The sequence below is a fragment of the Pteropus medius genome, unplaced genomic scaffold (genome assembly GCF_902729225.1).
Source record: "Pteropus medius unplaced genomic scaffold, Ma_sr-lr_union100, whole genome shotgun sequence".
NCBI lineage: Eukaryota > Metazoa > Chordata > Mammalia > Chiroptera > Pteropodidae > Pteropus > Pteropus medius.
The window spans coordinates 9,242,873-9,264,158 of record NW_024354503.1 but is presented as its reverse complement, the minus strand read 5'-3'; the positions used below and the strand labels follow the sequence as shown (position 1 = coordinate 9,264,158).

The 21,286-nt window shown below is 36.1% G+C and overlaps 1 protein-coding gene and 1 pseudogene across 1 annotated transcript in view; one reads left to right on the top strand and one right to left on the bottom strand.

Annotated features, from left to right (window-relative positions):
* RNF217 (ring finger protein 217) overlaps positions 1-21,286 on the bottom strand; it is a 113,723-nt gene that overhangs the window by 71,192 nt on the left and 21,245 nt on the right.
* LOC120596134 (60S ribosomal protein L4-like) lies at positions 433-13,769 on the top strand (annotated as a pseudogene).

Sequence of the window (21,286 nt, the reverse complement as noted above, 5' to 3'; positions counted from 1 at the left end):
CATAAAATTGCTAACTTTAAAAGTATGAACTTTTTAAGATGTCTGATACATCTAATACATGGCTATTTTGAAAATCAAAACTAATTCTCTGAAAAAATATTTTGCAAAGATGTAAAGTAATGCAGTCCAAGTGTGTAGCTTTCTGAAGACATGACTTCAGACAGGACACAATGTATCCCTTGGCTTCCTTTTCTGGAATATCAACAATATTTCATGACCTTCCAATTAAAACTAATATACATGTTAATATCAAGAAAACTGCTAAGTGGCTGCTAAGTATTAGGTGAAAGTCTATAAGCTTCACATACTAAGTATTTAAATGGCAATGTTGGTGCTTTCTGTGAAAATAAAAACACATGACTAATATACAACTGCAGGACCAGTTCATCTTAGGGCACAGGTACCCTAATCAATATCGTGAGCGGGGTCAACATGGTTCATCATGAAGCAGCTTTGGATTTCCTCAAAAGTTCAATCAAGTAAATGACTAAGTCTTCATCAATACTATACTATAAATCATTTAAGAGATAATATGGATCTGAAATAGTATTAATTTTTAATTAAAAAAGTAATTTCCCTTCATTATGAAAATGGATTCTTCAGAAAATTATACCACAGGTAAATGAGAGAGTCACTAGAGGAATGGAAGTCTTTATCATTGTCCATCAGAATGCCAAGCATCTAACCAACAAGAAAAGTTTGGTTTTGGTGTGTTTGATTTTTGAACTGTATCTAACAATAATTGGCTGAACGATTCAGTTATCTCTTGAAGCTGACTATCTACAGTTGGGAGGATGTAATCAGAACAGAGAAGCAGTCAAATCCTATTTCCACCATCAGAAAGGATACTGTTCATTTAATAGTTGTATCAAATAATTTAATCATAATATTAAATAAGGGAAAGCAGAGCAAGCTGTACACCAATTATAAATTGATTTTCTATCTGAGCCTTGATACATACCTTGTAGAGTTTTCCCAAAGATTTAGTGAGCTAATCCAGGCAAGGTATTTAGAGTAAAGCCCAGAAAGCTGTACAAACTTAGTAAGTATTAGTTATTTCTTTCGTCATTATTCAAAGTCTCTTCCTATCTATTCTACAATAATGTTTTGATAATAGCACAGAGGCGCTCCCAATATATTCTGGAACACCTAGTTTAGTCAGGGGCATCCATTCTGCCCAAATCCAGAGTATGCAATATGAATGGTACTACTGGGGGCTGTCTGCACGGATGGCAACTTTGGAATTGTGTAACATAGCAGCCCTGAGTTTTGTCCAGAGACAGTTCCCATTTAGAGAATAACAAGCTGATGAGTAAGATTCTTAAATATAATTCTTTTTGTACACAGAGACTGGTTATAACTTGCATATGTAGCTTGGAGGACATTATATTTCTAGGATTTCATAAATTAATTTTCTTAATTTCCAATCTTATAGCAATAAATAATAACTGCTTTTACCTATTGGTGCTGTCATATATCATTTATCTTATAAACATTATCCAGTAGTAAGTAATGGCCAAGTGGGGATTTGGACCTTGATCTGCTAGACAAAAAATATTGTGCTCTCTCCAGTTGCCACTCACTGAATGATTAAAATACAATGAATATTCATGGAGTATTCTTGTCCCATCCCTTCTTTCAGAATTCACATAATTTTCTTTTCCTATATTACTTAATATGAACTAGATATGATAGATAAGTAAGAACTGTCCAATAAATAAATCTGCACTAAAAAACAGCCAAAGCTTTCAAACGTGTTTTTAGCCTGAGTACACGCTGGCCTCAACACTGTGTGCCTGCTGATGCTTCTCCCTGAAGCCTCCTCCTCGAGATGAGTGTTCCCAGGCCTCATTCTCTCCCTTGCCTCACTCAGGACCCTTCTGAACCATGTCATCGTCCATGAAACCTTCCATGACCACACACTCAAAAGCAGCACATGGACACACACACATGCACCCACTTTATCTATCCCTGCCTTTCTTTTTACCTTGGTTTTGTTTTTCTGTCAATAACCATTAACATCATTGTCCTGTTATATGTATTTGCTTATTTTCTGCTTTTTCCCACTAGAATGTAAGTTCTAAAAACTAAGCAGGGACTCAATTGGGTAAACTGCTATGTCCTTAGTAAAATGAACAGTTTATGTTACATATAGTAGGTGCTCAATAAACATATGCTGAAGCAAAAAAAAAAATTAAATGTCAATTATTTAACATATCTTTCTATCTTTATTTTCCTATGGGCCTTTAAAAAATCTTTTAGAAATGCTAACTTTCAGGAAACACTTAATATTATATATCTGAAAAAACCACCCATTACAAATGCATTGTTCAAAGATAATTTACTCGAAGCTCGAAAGGATACCTTCAATTTAAGGAGTAATGAAATAGGTATTTGAAAAGGAGGTAGAATAGTTGTCAAAATATAATGCATATGAATAAGAAATTCAAATTTGATGACAGACAGATCAGCCAATAAAGCCCCAAATCAAATCAATCAAAATCATTACTTCTAATTTATTAAAATACTGATGACTCGAGCACCTAATAAAAGTAAGATATAACTTTAATTCCCACGGGCTCTCTGCTGCCATATTATGCTAAGGAGTACTGGGGGAAAACCGAAAAAAATTCATGGAAAATTTTGAATATAATAATATTCTGTAAAACACAAAACAAATGCTTTCTTAGAAACCCTAGTTATAAAGCTACCTTTATCAATAAAGTTCATATTAAATTATAGTCACTATCAAAATATATTTTAAATAGAAGCCCAAAAGCAGTATATATAATTGTGAACCACATAATGGGTATATGCAGTGTTAATACAATTAGTATATTGTATTAAAAACAAGAACTCAGCACCAAAACTAGGACTGGCAGTTAATATCCTACCAAGAATTTCTTTAAATCCCACAGCTGACGTGAGTGGATAAAGAAACGGAAGAGTAAATGAAAGAAAAAAACAAAATGCAATGGCAAAGAGAGAACTGTATAGGAAAACACTATTAAAGAAATAATATGTGGTTCCTATTAAGCAATCATTTTTGAAACAAAAGTGACTTTTTCAGAATTTAACATTTCCTTGTTCTCTAATGTAAAACTTCTGGCTCTAATTCAATGAAAGATACATCCACACTAATAAATGTTAGCAAGTTCTCTAAGATATTACCTAACTACATGATTTTTCAGTAATTACATGAAGAAAATTGTTAAGAAGGCTAAAATAATCAGATCAAGAAACTGAAAACCACAGACAATGGCACCTGACTAATGCACAGTAGAAATTAAATAAATAGTGGCTATTATTATGACCTTTATCATTGAAGATGAGAGCCCAATTACACTCAGCATTTGCTTTTAGTCTTCAGCTTTCTACTATCTCTGAAGATTACAATTTTTTTGTGAAGTAAGCTCTAGATAAAACTTTAATAAAAATTTGTCTTTGGTGTTCTGCTGCCTTTCTTTTTAATATCCCCAACTCATTTCTAGAAATCTTGGTTCCCTTTATCACCACTATCTAGGCTTTTAATAAAATTAAATAAAACATAAAACGAAGCTACCTTCAACATTACTGCTTTCCGAAGTGACTTACTTCTAAAGAGTATGTGCTACTGTGTCTGGCATGCCAACAGCTTAGTGTGTTAACCTTCCCATGTTATAACCGAATTTCACTCGGTCTTTTTGGAGATGAGTACCAGTGTAGACCAGGGAGGGTTGGACTTTGGAGCTGGCAGATTTTAGATCATTTCTCAGATCTCTAGTCTGCTGTACTCAAGCACAGTAGCATTAAGGAGACTACTAAAGGCACCGGAACCCCAGAGTCCCTGATTTAACTTGTGATGTAATCAGGTGGCTATGAGCGAAGAAGCAGAAAGCACTCTTCTATAAATTTTGTTTAAAGCATTAAATAGCTGGGTCTAAGGGCCAGTATATACTTAAGCAAAAGCGGCTTCTTTTTTTCTTAAATTCTAATGGTCTACTATTTTTCACACAACTATTTAAATTAAATTTAAAAATCTCAATTGAAGCATTTTTTAAAAAAATTCCTAGAGATTCAACATGAAATAGTTTGCATCAGCAGAACAGAAATTGGTACAGGCATTTAAATCTGCAAAACACAGCGCTCCCTTGAGCTCCTTCTTGAACTGCTTATTTAGAAGACAACTAAAATAATGCAGAATTGTGAAGTTGTATTACAACTTTTTTAGATGAAAATAGTTAATACTTTATTTTAAATAGCACATTACAACAAGAAAACTAGAACGAAACTAAAGTTGAACATATTTGATCACTAATAAACCAAGAATAAAATAAACAAAACAGTAAAGCATTATGTTCTGGCAGGTCCTATCTTAAGAAGAAATAATTTATAGTCATATTCACAGCTTTGTATCTGCTAATTAATATCATTATCCTCATTCCTTTAGAGCAAATACTCAAGGAGAATAATTGAAGAAAACATTGCTGATTTCAATTATGTGAAATGGATGAGATGCAAAGAAGACAAACAGTACACCCTGAGGGTGGCCAGCCAACTGCTGTCCTTTCTTTTCTCTGCGAAAGCCAAAATTGCCAGTCAGAAAACTTGTGTCATCCTTAGATTTAGTAAAAAAGAATGCTGAGCTCTCTTTGAATTAGCAAAAGGAGGTGGAGGAAGACAAGCATGAACCAAAAAATCTATTTACTGAAATTAGTCTACAATATGAGAGTACAAACATTTTTTTTTTTAATTCTATGATATAACATGGGTAAGGTCAACTGGAATAAAATTGCAAGGATCTAAACAGTTTTTGCAGAAATTTGTCCCAATGAATGTGCATAAAGAGGCAATGCTGCCTGTCAGCTATTTATCTCTGATACTAGCTAGGAAAGCAAAGCCTTTGGTATTTGATAAAGACATGTCTACGTGTTTCAGATAGAAGGGAGGGAGAAAGATAGGGAAGAAGAAAGGAAAGAATGAAAAAGAAGAGAAGAGAAAAGGGAAAAACAGTATATATCTAATTATAATGCCAAGAATAGTCAGGGGCCAGGAACCAGTCCTATGGCATCTTTACATATCACTATGTGGATATAACTCTCCTTCTTAGTCTTCCTAGAAAGAGATGGCATCATCTAAAAAAGAATCACTTCTGCTTCTAAGAAAATACAAACAGTCTACTGTCCAGGTACCATCTCTCTCAGAGGGCTTGACAGTACAGCACAAATAAATGGTTCCCCTTTTTTTTACATACATACCCTACCTTCATCTCTTTCTTGAACTGGCTTGTGAGTGTGGATGAGAAGAGAAGAAAACCAGTTAAACTAGTTGATTTTCCTATCCTACGTCTTCATCCAAGTTCCAGCAGCAGACCCATGAATATGGGGGAATAGGGTGCAAGATCAAAGGACAAATACTGTTATATATATATTTCTTCCACCTCTGCTTGAGGAAGCCCACTCTATCTACTTCCTTTTCCTCTGTGAACTAGTTATATAAAATTATACATAATGTGGTATAAAAATACATATAATAAAGTATCATTTTCAACTATTAAATGAGGAAAAAACATTTTAAATAATAATACCAAATGTTAATGTTAGTATGAAGAAACTAATACTTTAACATATTGCTAATGGCATATAGTAAATTATAAATCTTTTTCAAAAAGTAATTTAGTGACTTCAGCTCAATATAATGATCTGAGCTGATAGGAAAAAATCTCTCCACCAAACACAAAAACATAAAAGTACTGAATAAAGTTAAACATTTTTACTACCTAAGCTTGAAACCAAGAGAGGGGAATCTCCAGGCTCCAGAAGAAAGAGGGACCGGAAGGCAGGGGCCAGATATAGGCGATAGCTATGGACAATCAAAGGAAGGGAAAGGATCCAGTCACAAGATCTTGAAATGCACAGAGCCATAGAGGGCTGCTCCATTCGCAGGGCTCATCAATACATCACCAAGGGCAAGAGGCTTCCCATGAGCGTTCACTGAGGGTAAAAAGAGAGGCATTCCAAGAAGTTGGAAACCAAGGCCTGGACTGTGCTCAGAGCTAGGATGTCCAGACTCATGGTACCCCTGTGATTTGTGGGCCCCAAACGGAAACTAGATGTTATGACTGGTCTGGGAGTGGTTAATGCTTAACCTCATTGCAAATACAGTCCTCTAATCTGAAGCACAAGGGATGTCTATGGAAAACAATCCTGGTAAAGATGTCTATAATGGTAAGAAAGGACAGAGTTAAGAACAAAGAAACACATGCAGGAGCATTAGTCACCACAAACAAGAGATTTTTGCACTCCAAGCACGGGAAACAGCAGAACACATGGAAAAAGGCTTTAAGCGGGTTTAAAATATTCTTTAAGTGGGTTTATAATTGATAAAAGAATACAAACTATTAAGCAAGAATAAGGCTGCTACATGAAAAACAAAAACAAAAAAAAGGTAAAAAAGAAAGAAATTATAGGTGAAAATAATTCGACTGACGACAACATACCAGTGACTATGCTAGGGAAGTGGGCCTGTAGTTAGGAGCTGAGTATTACTAACCATCTACATTAGATAATACTTTTAACAGAAATTTCTCAACTCCCATATCACAGTTATAATGTAAATTTTCGAATCTAAAGGAAAGAAGTTTAAGTCTCTTCTCTTCATTAAATACAACTTAAACATCTCCACTGTAAAGGGATACTTTATTTCTAGGCTCCACTCTTCATTAACACTTTAAATCAGGGGTTCTCAACCCCCAGGCCACAGGCCAATACCATTCTGTGGCCTGTTAGGAACTGGGCTGCACAATGGGAGGTGAGTGGCAGGTTTCTGAGTGAAGCTTCATCTGTATTTGCAGCCACTCCCAACACTAGCATCATAGTCTCAGCTCCACCTCAGATCATCAGGCACTAATTTCTCATAGGAGCACTGTTCTCTGGTGCCAAAAAGTTTGGAAATGGCTGCTTTAAATGACACCATTATGGGCAAAAGCCTCTCTGATATAAAGCCTGAATTTGCCACATAAATAATTTCCCTACTTCTTAATTATGCGTGAATGCCTTATGTTCTCTAGAAAACTATATTTAATTAATTAGCAATCTATACTTGAAAGCTACTGCATATAATTCAAAGAGAATAACAAATTCATATTTAGAATGTAACATGGTATGTGAATTTCTAGCATTATATCTTAAAAATTCGTAAAGATTAAGTGTTTCTTCAAGGTTTTAAAGGTTTGGATTTAAGAAAAACATTCTTTCAAAAGATTTTCAAAGGAAGCTTTGAAGATCTGTGATAGCAAGCTTACGTGATGACCACTTGATGACTGAAAACTCAATTCGGATATCTGCTCTATCACAAAAATTTTCCTGTAGAGATCAAGTTTCTCATTCTGTTGCCTGCAAAACAGAAACTCTTTCTGCTTTCTCATCATCATTAAGGAGTTTCACCGTGTACCCTTATGTTATGCAAGATATATCTGTCTTTAAATTGTAGAGTTGACATTTTTTATCCTTTGATGACTCATTGTGCTGTTATTTCAATGTCAAGAAACTTCAGACACTTCCCTGAGTGACCTGAGGCACCATGTTTGGGGCTGAGATTACAAAATCAGTTCTTTCCATCCCAACTATAAATCCTACATACAGACCTTTAGAAAATACCTCCCCCACCATTCGTTACCCCATTTGTCAACCACTGAAAAAAATCTGAATATTTGTGTGACTATAAAGTAGTGAGACTAAGAAAAAAATCAAACTTAATATTTCACTAGGAGTGGTAGCCCTTGTCCTTTTTGTATGTATTTATGCATTTATAATTTTCTCTCTCCCTTTGCACAAAAGCCTTGTAATGAACACAACAGAGGATCATTAAAAAGCTTCAGATCCTCACGGAACCTCACCAAGAGCCTTGTTCTTCTTCCAACGATGTTATCATGGCTAGAATGCTTCTAAACCTGCCTTTGGGGACAATTTTCTCGCCAGGAAAGAACATCATTCTCATTATCTTGAATTTGCTGGACATTTATTCTCCTTTGGGCTAGGGCTTTCACTGCTCTGCTCATCTCCATTCCACTTCCACCCCCATCCCTCTCACATGTGATTCATCAGCCACAGGAAAACTATCCTGGCTAGAAGCTGGCGGTGCAGTTTGAGGGTGCCATGCAGAGGAAAAGGCACTTAGAGCTGGAAGGCTGAGTGCAGAGAAGAGGAACTGCGGTGTGGTGACGGCCGTTCCCGTGCCAGTCGCCTGCCCACTCTTAGGTCCACAGCTGCACTGTCCTTCAGTAACAGGGTTACAACTGAATGCAGGCCCTAAGTCAAAAATAAATATCACTAGATGCCTTGTTTCTTTTAATAATTGCTTTTGGAGCTATTATTTATACATTTACCTAAAACTTTCCTACTGGATTTTTTTTCCAAAACTACCTCTGAGAAATGTAACCTTATTTGATTGCTAAATTTTAAGGAGATAAAAAAAAAAAAAAAACCCTCTGACTTACAACTAAGAAAAAAGATCAAAAGCAAAAACCTAATTGAAGAATATGGATTCCAAGTGCAGAATTTTAAAGAACCTGACATCATTTGGCTCCTGGAAAATGAGACTAAACATAGATGTTGGGATCACTTAGTTCCATGTTCCCAATACAGGCCTTTGCTAACTTCTCTGAAACTCAATTTCTTCTTTAAAAGCCATTTATCTCACAAGGAGTATTTGAGGCCCAAAGGACAGTATAAATGAAAGGGCACAGTATGAACAATGACAATAGCTACTTAAAGACACTCAACAAATAGTTGGTTTTTCCTTTGCTACAATTCCCTTTTGGTGACGATAATCTTGCTGTTTATCAATTTGTGAGTGTTATTATGTACTCGTTACTGATTCTCCATTATGACATGAGGACCCTGAAGCCTGGGGAAGTCAACTTTTCCAAGGTCACAAGCCAACAATCAACAGTGGTGGGAGTTTAATCCATATCCATCTGATTCCAGAGCAAGCGCTCTTTCCCACCATGATATGCTTACTCCCTTCTCTTATCGGTTATGATAGAAACATGCAGCCTCTCCATTCTGCTTCTTACTGACCCGAACCTGAATAAACCTATCATGTATAACAATGTATTTTAGATTGACTTACAAAGTACAAATCCTAGATTGCCAATCACAACTATGTAGGTCACACTCTGGTAACAAATACAAAAAATATTCAAATGAGGGCAAAAATTGAAAAATGAGAATTCTGTTTCATTTCAATCAGTGCATTCTAGATTAAATGCTAATCACTAAACCATAGTACTGCAAGTCAGAACTTTAAATCTTATCTAATATACTTACATATCTGATTCTTAGCCATCTTTACATGGCTGAGCATGAGCGTGCATATTTATGTATGCGTGTGTGTGTGTGTCTAAATATAATGACAGCAAGCTCACTACTTACTAAAGTAGGCCATACAGTATGTGGCCACAGCTTTTACTAAGTTGATCTTTCCAATATACAACCATTTTTTTTTACTTTCTCCTTATCCTACAATAAGGTTTCCAGACTCCATAGCATCCTGGTAGCTCTTACCTATCTGCCTTATACTGTGGATCCAGAACTATCACAATACAAAAAGTAGCCTCCTCTATCTAACAGAGTTGACAAGCCTCTCTCTTTCATCTACATATAATAGAACTAAATAGGTTCTATAATATACGTTAAGTACTTAGTTACGAAAATAACATAATAGGGAAGATTCCACTTTAATGAGGGATATGAAGTTTCATAAGCCAGCACAAAAGTCATGCAGACACTGGCAGAAAGCAGAAAAGAGGAAGGACTCGGGGAGACTTCCAACAGGAAAGCACAGGGCCAGAGTTAAGCTGACAATGGAAAATGACAGAGAAAAATAGGTAGCAGTGGTAGGAGTAAATAATAGGATCAAAAGTAATAATAACTTTGGGGATAAAAGTCAGGGAACGTATCCAGATAGAAAGTAAATGAGCAAATGAAACCAATAGAAAGCACTGAGAAGCAAGTAATTCTTCTAAGCCTCATGGGGAAATGAGGGGTGACCAAGGGAGCACTGAGATACTGAGATGGGAGCAAAAGTAGGACAGTAATTCAAAGCGACTTGGGCCAGTTAGGGACCAAAAAGCTTGTGATGAGGAGAAGTAGAAGACTTGAGGTCACAGTTTACTTAATCCACAAGTGAGCACATTGTTCCAGTGCCTGGAAAGTGGCAGCTAAATTCCTCAGCAGCCAAACAAGCTTCCTCACACTCAATAGCAACAGACCAGACCAGACAGACACTTCATTTAGAAGCTAACAACTAGACAAAGATGTCCCAACTGGGAGAACCAAAGTAGGCCACTTTGGAAATTATTATTCTTTCCAGTATTTTACTCTCTAACAATACCAAAATAACTTAATGTACACCACCCACTAGGATTTTGAAGTTTATAAAACTTTCTGTAATTAAAGATCCTATTTCATATTTAGAATACAACAGCATTTAAGATATACCTGCAAAATTAATTTAGTACACTCTGCCTGGATGGAAACACAGTAATTCTAGAGGTCTGCCTCAGAATACTCCCTCATCTGTCAGAGATAACTGATGGGAATAACATTTGTTCTCCAGCTGCCGTGCATTTTTTGACTTATCATTGCTTTGAATCACACCACTCAGCAGTAAAAGATAATCATTTGTTTCCCTCTCTCAGCACAAAAAAATACAAAATCCATGCAATGATGCATGGAGGATTCTATTGCAATGTATTCCTATCATACAGGGAGAAATCTTATACCTGGTTGTAACTGTAAACTTATAGGGGAAAATCAAGACAAGTGTGTTGAATTCTGGACTAGTAAGCAATAATTGCTAATTTTAATGACAATGATTCAAATTTTAACTTTACATTTTAGAACTTAAAAGAGCATATTTATGAGAATTATTAGTGATTAACTAAATTAATCCAATTTATTTCTATTGTCATATTTTAATTACTAGTTGACAAAAATGTACCACTACATTTTTATCTGTCATAAGATACTTATAAATGATAAAATTAATATGGAGTTCTATGTGCTCAATCTTCACTATATCCTTTATTCAACAGTTCTCAAATTAAGTCCAATAAACCTAAAAGCACACCTCCATTTATCACTGGTCTCAAAGATAAAATAAATGGAGCAGGAGTGGAGTATGGGGAAAGAAGAACACACAGACCAATAACAAGAAAATTTATAAAGAACTTTGCATAAATATTGAATTCAGTATTCCTTAATACAACTCTAATCCTCAGAATACTTTTGCTTTTTTATTTCCCTTATGAAAAAAAAGATCTCATAAATCAACAGTAGGTGATGAGTCAATAAGAAAATCGAAGGACAATTTAAAAAATTAATATTCTGCAAAATGCAAAATCAATAAGTAAAAGGTAATCTCTGAGTGAATAATTGAAAATCTGAGACTCTATATTCCAAGGTTGTTTTGGAATTTTTAAATTATGTGCAATTGAAAGATAATTCTCACATGTTATACTTCTATAATTTTGAAAATAAAAAGAAGAACAAAAATGTTTGACATAAATATGTTACTCTTCAAACCTAAGATTCAAGTTGACTCTATATTTAATTAATCTTTTGACTATACTAATCCAGTCAGGATTATTTTCTCCCCTTACTGAAGGATGCTACTGGACTTTAAAGCCTGATTTAAATTGGAACATGGAAAACTTCCTCAAAATGTATTAGGTCATGAAATTATTTCCACTCCCTTTAAAACATGCAGATAGCCCCATATTTCAGTCAATATATTTAAATAAAGTATATTCTAACATGTCTTTCTCTAATATGCATACAGATCTGAAATGTACCATGTTTCCCTAGAATACCTGAATAATGTAAGGACAAAAATGTCTTTAGGAAATCGTGAAAGAATACTATTTAAGGGTGAAAAGTTCAACTGTTATGAGTTTCAAAAAATAATAAAAAATTTTCTTTACAACATTTATATTCATATAAAAATGACAGAGGACAAATGATAACTCTTGTCTGACATTTCTAATACCTCCTGTTGCATTTATACATTATATTATACATAACACATCATATATTATAACATTATGTGTTATACGGTGACCACCGCTGTACTTATAGATTTTTTTAAAGTTTTAAAGACAAAACTTTTCAAGTGATTATTTGCCTTACACCACTTAAATAGAATATGTCTATAGCGTCTAGATTCTTAAATTAAAATACTAATTTAAGATCAAGATAATGATGATACAACATGGCAAATTTTGTACCCCTAATTGCCAAGGGCTAAAAGGAAACAAACAGATGTAAATGCAGAAAGTAAATATAAAATGATGAAATTCCATTATATAACCATGATTTATCAGTAGTCCAAATGAAGAAAGGCTGGAGCTTTTTGCTTTCCCTGTGGAAGCCACTGGGTTGAGAGAAGGGTGGCCTTCTCCTCTCCCTGCCGTGGCGTGTGCTTCTCCACTGATAGCGGTGTACTCCAAAAAGGGAGAATCATTTGGCAAAAATGTCACTGTGCCAGCTGTGTTCAAGGCTCCCATTCGACCAGATATTGCGAACTCTGTTCACACCGACTTGTGCAAAAGCAACAGACAGCCCTATGCTGTCAGTGAATCAGCAGGTCATCAAACCAGTGCTGAGTCATGGGGTACTGGCAGAGCTATGGCTCGAATTCCCAGAGTTCGAGGTGATGGGACTCATCATCCTGGCCAGGGTGCTTTTGGCAATATGTGCCGTGGGGGCTGCATGTTTGCACCAACCAAAACCTGGCACCATTGGCACCACAGAGTGAACACAACACAGAAGTGATAGGCCATCTGTTCTGCCCTGGCTGCCTCGGCCTTACCAGCACTGGTCATGTCCAAAAGACATCATGTTGAGGAAGTTCTTGAATTTCCTTTGGTGGTTGAAGATAAAGCTGAAGACTACAAGAAGACCAAGGAGGCCATTTGTCTTTTTAAGAAACTTAAGGCCTGGAATGATATAAAAAAGATGTATGCCTCTCAGCAAATGAGAGCTGGCAAGAGCAAAATGAGAAACTGTCGTCATGTCCAGCACAGGGGACTTTGCATCATCTAGAATGAGGACAATGGCATCATCAAAGCCTTCAGAAATATCCCTGGAATTACTCTGCTTAATGTAAACAAACTGAACATTTTGAAACTTGCTCCTGCTGGGCATGCAGGCTGTTTCTACATTTGGATGGAAAGTGCTTTCCGCAAGTTAGATGATCTGTGTGGCACCTGGCGTAAAGCTGCCTCTCTCAAGAGTAACTACAACCTTCCAATGCACAAGATGCTCAGAAGACCTTAGCAGAATCTTGAAAAGCCCAGACATCCAGAAAGCCCTCCGAGCACCACACAAGAAGATTCATCGCAGAGTCCTAAAGAAGAAACCACTGAAAAACCTGAGAATCATGTTGAAGCCGAATCCGCATGCGAAGACCATGCGCCAGAATACCATTCTTCGCCAGGCCAAGAATCACAAGTTCCGGGTAGATAACGCAGCAGCACCAGTGGAAGCCAAATCAGATTAAAAGAAGGGGAAAGAAAGGAAAGAAGGCTGTTGGTGTTGTGAAGCAGAAGAAGCCTTTGGTGGGAAAAAAGGCTGCAACTACCAAGCAATCAGCAGCTGAGAAGAAGCCTGTGGAAAAGAAACCCACCACAGAAGAAAAGAAGCCTGTGGCATAAACTGAAATTAGTTTATTCTATAAAAGTCAAATGACTTTAGGACAGCTAATTTTGAATAAAAACTTGATCAAAGAAAAAAAGAAAGAAAGAAATTAGGACAATATTCATCTGTACCGATTTAGTTTCTGGGAAAAAAAAAAAATGTCCATTACACAAAACTGATCTTTTTAATTTGTAGTTAAGTTACTGGTTATGTAACTGTGTTGGGATCTGTATTACAATTTGTTTCAGTTTAACTGTAGAACGGTGTTGAGAGGAATAAGAATAAAGTATGTGAAAAGCATAGCTGGATGTTTGTGTATATTATAAAGTCTAGCAGCAGGGAGTCATGACAACTTTTTTCTTTAAGGGTGGTCTGAATACTTCTCAATTTTAAGAAATCCTGCTCTATAATTTGCAAAGAAGTCTTTATCATTTCATCTGACCTGCAGAGCAGCCCCGCAGGGCTCACCTCCATTTTGAATATTTGGCAAATGTAGCACACAGCCAGGTTACCTGCTCTGCCTGTCGTTATACTTTAGGCTCCGGCTAAGTACAGTGTTCTTTTTATAATACCACACTAACCATATCAGTGAGTTTGAACTACCATTTTAAATCTTGGGAAAAGAAAAAAGAAAAGACTGTTTGTATTTGCTGTTTTACTAAAAGAAATGGGAGAGATGAAAGAAGAAATACACTTATAGGTATTCACAAGGCAGAAAGCATCCAGTGAAACCAGAGGAGAGATCTGGGCATGTCAGCAGAGGAAGCAATGAATCCCTGCCAGCTCCAAGGGCCAACAGCCCCATGCACCTGCGGTTAGCCACTGATGTCACGAGCAGGTTAAAAATGGAATGGTGCTCTTCAAGAGGAAATTGACAACACAATATCCTAAGACCAATGAACCACTCTCAGGACTTGACTAGGAGACTTAAAACCAGAGCTAACCAGAGCCAGCAGGCCCTGCCTGTCCACACAAATATGCAGTATGTTTTTCCTTGTATCCTCATTAGAGGATCTAAGTCACCTTGAGACAAGAAGTTGTTTGATATCAAATATTGCTATAATCAACTACAGGTTTGAGACCATATGTAAAGGTATAAACAGACTTATTTCACTTGAAAACAAAAAGTGGCAGCAAAAGGCACTTTTCAATGACTCGATTAAACATGCATTTATTCAGTCCTTATTATAGTAAGGCACTGTTCTTGACCAAAGTGGGAATATTGACTCTTTGCCAACTACAAGCTTAAAATCTTCTAGTGCTTATAATCTTACATTGGCAGATAATTACTATATATTTGATAAGGACTATGACTAATATAAAAATAATGTGTATAGGAAAATGGTATTTAGGGAATTCTGAATTTTGGGATGTTGGCCAAAATAACGATCTAGGTAAGCTTATGGCTTTACTAAGAAAACTTCAGATGAATTAGTCTTCACTTCCCCTTGTCCACCCCACGGCAGTTTGTATCCGTTAGTGAGTCTGAAAGAGGAGAAAGGAGTTGAAGAAAAAAAGGCAGATGTGAATGACACATATAGTGTTGTTAATGGAGGAGCAAAATGGAGTGAGTGAACTGTGGAAAAATGAGGTAACTGTCAGAGATGACCAAGATTTGAGGCTAAGAAACTAGGAATGTTCTGGTGAAAATATAAAACTTTCCTTCTAGGCACATTTAATTTGAGACATGTGAGGAGGAATATCTCTTAGGAGATGCCCTCAGTCCACAATCAGAAACGGAGCTCTGGACCTTGCAAGACAGATCAGGGTTAAACGTGGAAATTCTGGAGTCATCCCTGCATGAGGGCAGCCGAAGTGATGGAGTCTTTGAGGACAAAGGAATGTCTGAAAGCAAATCATGGAGAAATGCATTAACTGAGAAGAGAGGACAAAGAGAAGTCATCGAGACAGCAATAAAGCCAAAGGTGAAGAGAATGTAAAGTAGCAAGGATAGCACTGTTCAGGGCTGTAGAGAGGGTGAGCAGATAGGAGGCAGCATTCCCCTGATACTAATGTCAGGGTCTCTCACTTGCATAGGCTTACTTCAAAGACCTGGGAGAGTATTCATACCGTTGTATGTTTTTACAGAAATAAGATATTTTAACTGCAACTGGTTAACACCAGTGTCACTTTCTGCTCTGATTTCCCCTCCATCAATATATGTCTGTTGCCATAATTACAGCTACAAGTGAACATTTTTCAAATTTGCCTAAGGAGAACTTGAATGAGAGATATAGTAAGTCTAAGTTTTTGGGATATGTCCATGGGATTTTCAGTCACTTCTGAATATAGTTAACTAATTGGTAAGGCTTTAAAGACATGAAAAAGCACTTCAAAGAAAACATAAATGAACCATAGTCATCCAAAAAGAATTGCTAAACCTCACTGTAAGTGAAGGAAATGCATATATCAAACTACGAGATTTTTTTCATACCCGCCAATCAGACTGGCAAAAGACTTCAAATATGACACTACAAAGTACTGTAATAGGAACTTTCATCAGCTTTGAGAGCAAGTGTAAACTGGCACAACTAATTTGGAATACAATTTGGCAATACCAAACCAAGCTAAAGATGCACATTCTTATGAAGCATCAATTTACCTTTCCCAGATATAAGCCCTGGAGAAATTCCTGTACATGTGTACTGTCTACTAGCAACATAAACAATTCAAATGCTTATCACTAGTATAATATCTAAGCAAATCAGGTGTACAGTCATAAAATGAACTACAAAATAGTCATGAGAATGAGCAAACTGCTCTCACATACTTCAATATGGATAAATCTCAGAAATTTAACTCTGAATTTAAAAAGCATGGCATAAAAATATACAATATATGTTTTCCTTTATATAAAGGTGAAATCAGGCAAAATAAACAATACTGTTTAGGGATGTGTACATCTGTGGTGAAACTGTATTAATAAATGATTCAGTAAAATACAGAATATTGATTACCTCTCAAGCAAAGAGCTCATATTGTGTTTTGGAGGGGCACCACAATGAACTGAATGGAACAAAAATACTGTTGCGGTTCTATTTCTTATGCATAGTGGTGAGTATATGAGCATGAATTTACTATTGTTTTTTAAACTGTAACCATATGTTATACACATTTCTTTGTATGTATAATATGTAACAAAATAAAATTTGTAGAAGAGTTTAGAGAAAGGCAGTACAAGTATACTAATTTTAAATATATATGTGTATATATATATGTATACATATATAAATATATATACACACACATATATACATATAAGTCAAGAAGGTGAAGGTATAAATAACAACTATCTCCCTATTTAGGGTTATTAATACAATTAAGAACTAGCAATAATCTTGTTTAATTCTTTCTTCGTAGAAGTATAAGTTTTCCTGAGGTAATATTTGAGTACCTAACATCCCGCTTTTGCCTAATACTGGCAGCCTGGATTTACAAATTATATTATATATTCTTAGATAATCAAAAATTCTTGTACAATATCCTTAACTGCATCAATGCTATCTCTTTCAGACAGTGAGCTCCAAATCCCTGAGGCTGCCAATAGTCAGAGAGCTATGAATTCAGAGTCAAGTAACAGGTGTAAATTTTCAAGTACAATTCTTACTCCTAAAAAGATAAAAAGCATAACTGGAAATATAATGCCATACAACTGCCTACTGTAGGATTACTAGCACTGAAGAAAACACTGAGGAGCTGAGGATACATTAGTTTCAAGACAAATTTAAAAAGTGTCCTGCTACCTAAAGTCATGCTAATAAATAACTTTTTTATCCACACTTGAAGCACCAAATGCAACCACATCAGAATTGGAGATTTGGAGTCAGAAGATGGACAATCTTAATTATTTCACTTACAAGTTTATGAATTATGGCACTTATGAGGCAACTGGAAATTTGAGCACTGACTAGACTTATAATATTAAGAAATTGTTTGATAAAATAATATATCATGGTTATGTTAAAGAGTCCTTACTTTATAAAGATACATACTGAAATATTTGCAGATGAAATTATGTCAGGAATTTGTTTCCAAATAATAAAGGGAGGGGAAGTGAGTGGGAATAGAGATGGAACAAAATTGGTCATGAGCCACTAGTTGTTTTAGTTGGGTGATGAGCGCATGGGGATTACACTGATCTGTCCACTTTTTTATATGTTTAAATTTTCCATAATAAAAAGATACCTACACACATTTATTACACACACACACACACACACCCCTGCCTTATATATTTTTTCTTTAGGCTAACATTCTTTTTACATAGTGAGTACTCAATAACTATAATTTATTTTTAGTAGTATTGTTGTACCATTCATCTCTGAGCTACTGTTTTCTTATCTGCAAAGTACAGAAATAGTTAGACATGTAATAAGATGGCACTTCTGGTGCACCTGTGGGTGAATGAAGTCATGTGACTATTTTTGTCCAATGAGATGGGAACAGAAGTGATGTGTGTCCTTCTAGGCCAAGCAGTGAATCGTCAGTGCCACACTTTCCAAAGTGCTCTCTCTGAGTTTTCTCTTTGGCATAATGGCTGCTCTGTCATCTAGGTCCCTGGGAGTGATAGTGATGACAGAAGCACTCCCCCAACTCACTACCACTCCCACCACCACCACCACCACCACCACCACCACCACCACCAACAACAACAACAACGATGGAACCATGATGCATGCAGTACAAGCAAGAAATAAATCTCTGTCCTCTAAAGCCACTGAGATTTGGGGTTGTTTGTTGCTGCCGCATAACCTAGCCCACCCTAATTAAAACAGTCATAGCCTTGTCAGGCTTGGTTGTGAAGATTTCCAGGCTAATACTTTAAAATTACCTTTTCTTCCAGCTTTGCATGTCCTCTCCTTCTCCCACCATGACCCCCTCCCTTTCTCCAATTCTTTTTCCACACTCCAAAGAGAATGATTTGTCTTCTAAAATGCAAAACACTGTTGTTTTAATAACTTTCAAGGACTTCTCATGGCCCAAATTCCTTCCCCTGAATTCCAGGTTTTTTGTGAGTGATTCTTAGTTACTTCTCCAGAGTATCTTCGGCTTCTATTGAGCCGCATCGATTTAATGGAAGAGCTATGTTGGTTCTTTCAGCTGTGGTTCTCTGAGGCCAGGAACACTCTTTACTCAGTTCCTTCTATATCTGGCTAACTTTACTTACTCTCTAATCTCACCTGAGACCATGCTATTCCTCACAAAACCCTCCTTGTCAAACACCCACCTACCCTTCCTCCCAGAACCTGCACACACCCATACTGCAGCACTGACTACACTGCAAAACAAGTGCTTTTACTTATATACTGACTTGTCTAGCCTGTAATTCCTTGATTTAAACACATGTTATATTCACCTTTATCTCCAGGACCTGGAATAGTGCATGGAGCATCTAGAAAGCACTCAGTGAATATTCATTCAATTAGAAAGTAATCATCTTCTCTCGTTTCCTCAGCCTTTTCATCAAAGGAAGAATTAACCGCATGCTAGTCAATAAATGGCTAATGATAATTTTAATAAAAATAGTACAGAGGGAGAGAAGATCTAATATTTATTAGTGCTTACTACCTGCCAGTTTTTATTCTATTTATATTAATTCATTTAACCAGAAAACCCGATACTTGTCAAAAATACAGATTCCTGGACCCCATCCCAGAATTACTGAATTAGAATTTCTTGAGGCAGGGCCCAGGAATCTATTTTTAATAGGTACCTCACGCATTTCTGATGTTAAGTCAGCTTTAGGAATAAATGGCCCAGTAGTACAGAGAAAAAGAAAGTTCATATGATTTCATGTACATTTTTCATTTTTAAGTCATTGTTGCATAACATTTAACATTTTATAATGTTCTGTAAATTTGAAAATAATCATAGTGTAGGCAGAACCAATGATACTGGTTTTTCAGCCTATAAAATGGACAAGTATTCAGTTAAATTGGAGAATTTAGAACACTTCACAGCAATGTCTTTTTCCAATATCTAACTATGATGTCATCACAGAAACTCATTTCAGGTAAAACAGGTTGGTCAGCTTTATTAGCTAGTAAGTAATAATAAATTTATTAAACTTTCAAGTACTTTAAAGTTAGAATTTAACATCAAAGTATATTATAACAAAGAATAATGGCCTGCTGAATAATTATTCTTTACAAAGTTTTGGAATAGAAATCCTGAATATAATCTTATCATTCAAAAGTTAACTTCATACTTTCCAAGACCTAATGCAAATTCTGAACAATAACAACAAAGCCAATTTTACCCAGAAAAACTTTCCCTCCTCCCACTATTCTAAACTTTCATTACATAAACCAGAATGAGCTAACATAATCGATTATTTCACCGTAGGAATCAGCTGAGTAGCGATTACATTACATTACACTGACACATCACTAGAAACGTAAAGCATTGCAAAGTATCCTATGTCAGGAACATTCTTAAAATGAATGTTATACAGCCTCTCAGTTTCTTGCTTTCTTCTGCTTGACTATGTATTATTTATGAAGCTTTCATCTGAGAATAGGGAACACATTTTAGTATATGTAGCTGAGTGTGAGACCAGTATTAAAGATACCAGCTAGTTCTGGAATTATCCTAATTCCAAAAGTACAGCTTTGATAACAATGAATAAATGTCCTATTAAAATAACATCAAATGGAAGTATTCCTTAGCATTTGCTGAGTGCTCTCCAGCCTTACCATTCAAAGTGTGCTGCCCTAGACGAGCAGCACTGGCAACACCTTGAGCTTGGTAGAAATGCAGAACTTGGGCCTCATCCCAGAACTACTGAATCAGAATCAGCCTTAATTTGAGAAGCACTGATTCATAATCTTCATATATCATTTGGCTCCCCCAGATTAAATCCCAGTTCTGGACTAATGACCTGTGTGACCTTGAGAAATCCACCTGACTCGAAGGGCTACAGCCCAATAGGATTTTCTGTGATGATGGAAAAGTTCTGTACCTGGGCTGTCAAACACAGTAGCCAGTGGATACATGAGTACTTGAAAGTTGTTATTGAGACTGGGAAATATGTCTTTAATTTAATTTAATTTTAATTAAATTTATATTTAAATAGCACTATATGGCTATCAGAGAGTGCAGATCTAGAGAATAGTGATAATATAAAATCCCTTCCTGCTTTAAAATCTAGATCCAGAAAAATGATTTTTCAAAATATTTTCAGACTGTATTTGAAACACATATCTGTTGAGGACCTACTATATGTCAACCACTCAGGCTTCATCAGTAAACAAAACAGACCAAAATTCTTTTCTTCGCAGTTTACAATCTCACAGGAAGAGAAAGACAATAAAAACAAATAATAAATAAATAAAATGTAACATTAGTGGAAGATAATAAGGCTATGGAAAAATGAAACGGATTAAGAAAGAATGAAAAAAGCAGGCGCGGAGATGAAGGTTGGTAGCATTTCTCCACGGGGCCACCTGGAGAAACTGACATTTGAGCAAGGCCTAGAAGCAGATAGGAGTTAGCCATGTAAAGACTAGGAGGAAGAGGGCACCCAGAGAGAGTAAACAGCTACTGCAAAGGTCATAACGTGAGTAAGGGCCTGATGTGACTGAGGAACAGCAAAGAGTCCCAGGAAG